Source organism: Plectrocnemia conspersa, unplaced genomic scaffold (assembly GCF_051122295.1).
Source record: "Plectrocnemia conspersa isolate PC_06_02 unplaced genomic scaffold, ASM5112229v1 ptg000013l, whole genome shotgun sequence".
Taxonomy (NCBI): Eukaryota; Metazoa; Arthropoda; class Insecta; order Trichoptera; family Polycentropodidae; genus Plectrocnemia; species Plectrocnemia conspersa.
Genome location: NW_028277177.1, coordinates 27530001 through 27535000, shown reverse-complemented (window position 1 = coordinate 27535000; position 5000 = coordinate 27530001). Strand labels below are relative to the sequence as shown.

At 32.2% G+C, this 5000-nt stretch overlaps 1 protein-coding gene and 1 long non-coding RNA gene across 4 annotated transcripts in view; both read left to right on the top strand.

Moving 5' to 3' along the window:
* Positions 1-5000, top strand: part of ckn (CRK like proto-oncogene, adaptor protein) — a 360627-nt gene that overhangs the window by 35265 nt on the left and 320362 nt on the right. The gene's annotated exons all lie outside the window — the stretch shown is intronic.
* LOC148227741 (uncharacterized) overlaps positions 1374-5000 on the top strand; it is a 7995-nt gene continuing 4368 nt past the window's right edge. The window contains exon 1 of the long non-coding RNA XR_015812014.1: positions 1374-5000. This exon is cut by the window's right edge and continues 1735 nt beyond it. This is a non-coding gene — a long non-coding RNA (uncharacterized LOC148227741).

The window sequence follows — 5000 nt, the reverse complement described above, 5'->3', positions numbered from 1 at the left end:
CTTATAAAATTTAAAACATACTGCAAACAAAACGTTGCTGACATTAAGGCCTGGCAAATAATGCCACGTCACGTGAACCCTAATGGAAACGGCAGTGTTGAATCTTTACTTTCCGCAAATCTCTTCCGTTATATAACCATGTAATTGTGAAAATATATTAAGTCAAATCCAGATAATAAACGTCAAATTTGAAACTAGTCCAGAGACTTTTCCAGCGCACCAGTTCGCTCCTCGTGTTACCTCGCGCCTTTACGATGTTTTTCATACGGACGCTCTTTCGAATGTGAAAACAAATATTTTCTTAAACCCAGCGGCGCTTTTCTTCGCCGGCGATTAATTTACTTTACTCGATAAAAACGTCAAACAGACGTCTTTCACGTGAGATTTTCCTAGCGCGTCCTGTGCGCGTGTTACTTAACTGCCGAGTTGTTTTTTTTTTCCACGCACAGTTTTCTATTTCGGTTCAGCGGTTTTGGGTTCATCTATCAATCGGACGCGATTTCGAAATAAGCGCCTGCATTAGAGTCGATAAATAAACTAGCTTGTGGATATTGCATTTCGTCGTATAGTATATATCAATCGAATAGATGTTTGTCTTCGGCTTCTTAAACGAGTCGAAAATTACACAGCTAATCAAAAAATTTATCACTGCCATTTTGAAGGGTTTCCCACGATGATTTTCCCATCACACCCCCAATTACTGACCATTATGTAAAAGCATTTCGTGCGTAATTTATTGCCGATATAAATTGCGCTTTACGGCAATTTATCATCCGCCATTTGGTCAACGCCGAAGTGATATAATTTTATTACACGGACGCGATGTAAAGTATAATTAATTTATTGCCTGAATAGTAAGCTCATTTGACCTTTACAGATGGGCGTCGTTTGCTTTTAATGGATATGTACGATTTAATAATCCACGAAAGAAGCATCTAATTTAAATTAATGTACTCTTTATCTTATTAAATAATATTTTTATTGCTAAGGTTCAATGGTTTTTGTTATTATATATTGATAAGTATGTTATATTTAATTTAATATTCATTTTAACAATAAGAATTCTGTATTTCTCAGTAGAAATATAAAATTTATTAGGATACAAACAATAAATTATATTTTTATCAATAAATTTCTCGGCTTGAGTTTTATTAGAAAACCATTTAACATTTTAGTTGCTTTTTACACACTATAAAAAGAGATATTTTATTATTTTTTTTTAATATTATAGTAGCATTTACAAATTTATTTCAGTTCCCTTGGTTGCGCAACAGATATGTTAGTAATATATTTATTGGTGCTATTTACCATGGAATTCTTTTAATAAATATGTGCATTGAAATAAATTATTTATTCCATAAAAAGATTTGTTTCTACATTTATTTAAAGTAAATCTTCAGATTTTTTCTTCGAAAAAGGATTCGTTACAGAGAGTTTTTCATTAGGTGTTCACTGTTCTGACCAATGCTCGCTCGCTCAATCTTTATTTGTTCAGTAGCAATGCGCAAACATTTAGTTTTAAAGAACTATTATTTTATATATTGTCCATTTAAATTGTCCTGATTATTTATTGCTAAACCAAACATGCTTGCTCAGTAAGACGTTTCATATATACATTAAACTAATATAGTGAATTAAATAATGGGTTTTGCTTGATAAACAGATTTTTAGCATCAGACAATTATAGATATTAAATAAAAATATTGTTTTATTGATTTATATGTAGGCGCGCAACTCAAAATTATAATAATTCAAAACTAAATATCGATCTTTGAAAAAACAGTACTTCAAGCTTTTTGGGCGTAAGGAGGCAAGCATTAATAAATTATATACATTAAAGTCGGGATAGTGTAATCCGTAAGGTCCTAGCCTAATAACATAGAGGCCGCGGGTTCAAGCCACGGCAGCAGACTCAAATATTTATTTATAAAGATGCACTGTTATTATAAAAACCGGCTCAGTTGACGTATCACAATCATGCAGCGATCGTTCAGCCAATTGTTGCAATTGTTGCGTATACATATTTCTTTGTTCTTAGAACAACAAAATATGTATACGCCTTTAGAAAGTGACATTTGCTTGATGGACATCTCCGAATTGTGGAACGGTAATATTGTGCTTTTGCAACAAAGAAATATTCTTTTAATGCACCGGAGAACACTTGCGTGTTATTTATGTGAAACCATTTTTTCTAGTCATGGTGGTCCTATTCTTTACACTATATTGTTTTGTTTCTCTCAATTATTGATTAATTATCATTTTTGCTCACGGCAATTTACTGCGTGAGTTTCAAAAATGAAAACCCCCATACTTATTTATAGGTATTTATTATGTCTGATTGACTTGCACAGTTGGTACTGATTTACCCCGTTGTAACGCATTGGGGTTGCGTGTGTCAGGTTACAATGAAAGATTAAAAAAATAGGAAAACATACGCTCGCTCTTAAATCCACTTTATTTTTTTATTTCATACGATATATTTGTGGTACAATATATTCATATTTTTTATTGGCGGGACCACCTGTAATTGTTGCGATTTGTTAGTCGCCGATGATTTGCTAAAAAGATTTCATTGAACAAATTGATTTATGTCATTTGGTTCCTCTAATAAAAGTTTTAAAAACAAGTAGAATTATTATATCATACATATTTTACCACACTGTATTATTATTTAATTTACTGATCCCGGTCAGTGGCTTAACTAATGAGATCAATACAGACCCAATATAAATCAAATGACCTGAGTAATTACGCCATTTTCGGCGCGATAACAACATTAGTTAATTCGACTATATTTTTATTTATTGCTAAAAAAACGTTGCTTGTAAATAAAATTATTATATAAATAACGACGCACCACGTTAACGGCAATAGTGTGCATGCGCCTCAATGCGCCGCGATCGAACCTCTATCCGTGTGATGTAGTCTTTATGGTAATTGTTTAGTGGCTGTGAATAATTTGCATTGTGGCATAATAAACTTTATTAGATATACTTGACCTGACTTTGTCGCAGGATAGTTTGTTCCTACATTAGCTTTTGCCTTTGAATTTTAACCGCATGATGTTTTACTGTCTCTAATAACTAAATTGATCCAAATAATATTAGTAAGCTAAAAAATAAATTAAATTTTACTGCCCATTAAAATTAAATAATGACATTTTTACACTGCCACGTTACAACATATTCTAAACGCCATGTCCGTGTCATTTTTTTTTCTGGGAATATCAATAATCGTTCACTTTAACAAGTCGAAGAAGCAATGGTTTCGAGTGGGTCTTTGACAGGTCAAACCTGTTATTGAATTTCTTTAATAGTTTTTATTGCTCGGAGACATTTACGTATGAATGCGTTATCGTACACCTCTTTTGAATATAATGGTCACTTTCGTTTGCGTAACACTGCGGCCACAAAAAATCGATAAACGAGCATCTTGTAATAAATTACTGCATCTAAGCATGTTTGGTATTTCATTCCAGACACGCGCTCGACATCCACAAAACAATAATTTTGGTTAAAGAATGGATACATACGTCACGCGAGCGCGTTCGGAATTTAATATATCGTAACCGACGAATAATTAACGTGAATAATAAAATCGACCGTAAGACGATACCGTAAATACGTATTGGGATCGTTCATGCGCCTCTTGCCCTTCGTAAAATTTTAGGTAATTGGCGTTTTCGGAAGCGAAGCGAACCCTTTCGGAACCTTTACATGAAAGTATGATTATGTGTATGTATTCCATTGGAATCCCTTTTGTAGCGTAAGCGAATTATGCTAATGTATAAAATACGCTCACGTGCTTGCTTATATTATTATAATATCAAATAAAAATGGTAACTTTGTCTTTGAAAGTTACATATACTATGTACATATGCAGAACGTTTATTGTAATCTTATTTATATTTCTTGATATTCAATGGTACTCTGAACGTAACTTAGTCACTGAGGTAATGCAAAGTTTATTCGCTACGTAATGTGTTCTATATTTTAATTTTTAATATATTTCTGGTTTGTGTAGTATGCGTTTATTTTAAATTATAAATTACAATGGTAATTAAGAATTAAGTAAAATTTATTGTAAAATTAATTTGCGGAAAAATTATGTTTTTGATGTACGGTTATATTTAAGAATAAACATTGTTTGTTTCGTCACAATATTTCCGTTAATTACTAGCGGCGAAAAGATGCATAACTGGTGTTCTATTGTACTAAACATTTATTTAGATAAGACGCGTAAAGATTCCGTGTAAAAACGATCGGGTGTTTCATAAGTCTCGACTTTTTAAGGTGCCAGTTAAATCAGTTAAAAATTAAAACGTGTAATACTTTTAGTAAATTACTTATTCTTCAAATCTTAATAATTTTTTTTGTACTTCATTAAAAAAAAAGAATGCATTTTTATCGTTTTTTATTGTAAAATATTTTTTTCCACCTAAAAACTGTTTCAAGAATCTAAATAGATGATAGTCGTTTAAAGCAATGTTTAAAATATACGGTGGGTGAGAAAAGAGTTCTCAAGAAAATACATTGATTTTTTCTATTGTCTTCTTGGATACATGAAAGCGAGTACCGTCATGGTGTAAAACCCTTCTTTAATTCATAAGGGAAGGTATTTCTACGGTTTAAGTCGCTTTTATACGAATTAGCTGAGCACACTATGTGTCTGTAGTAATTGTCTGCCTATAATCTAATAACTCAAAATGGATTATGTCCTTCATATCCCACCAAATGCATAATATTATCTTATTGGGGTGTAATCCTCTTCTCGGAGTTGGAATTAGGGGTTGATTGGTGTCCAAATATCCGTCTAAAGATCCACTTCTCATCTTCAGTAACAATTCGACACAAATAAATCTTTCTGTTCTAGAATCAATAATTATTGGCATATTGAGATTCGCTGCCCGATGTTTTCCTCAGACAATTTAAGCGTTACTCATATTCTTCAAATTTACACCTTTCCTATTATTCGCTCGAAACCTCTGTTTTGTTGTGTAA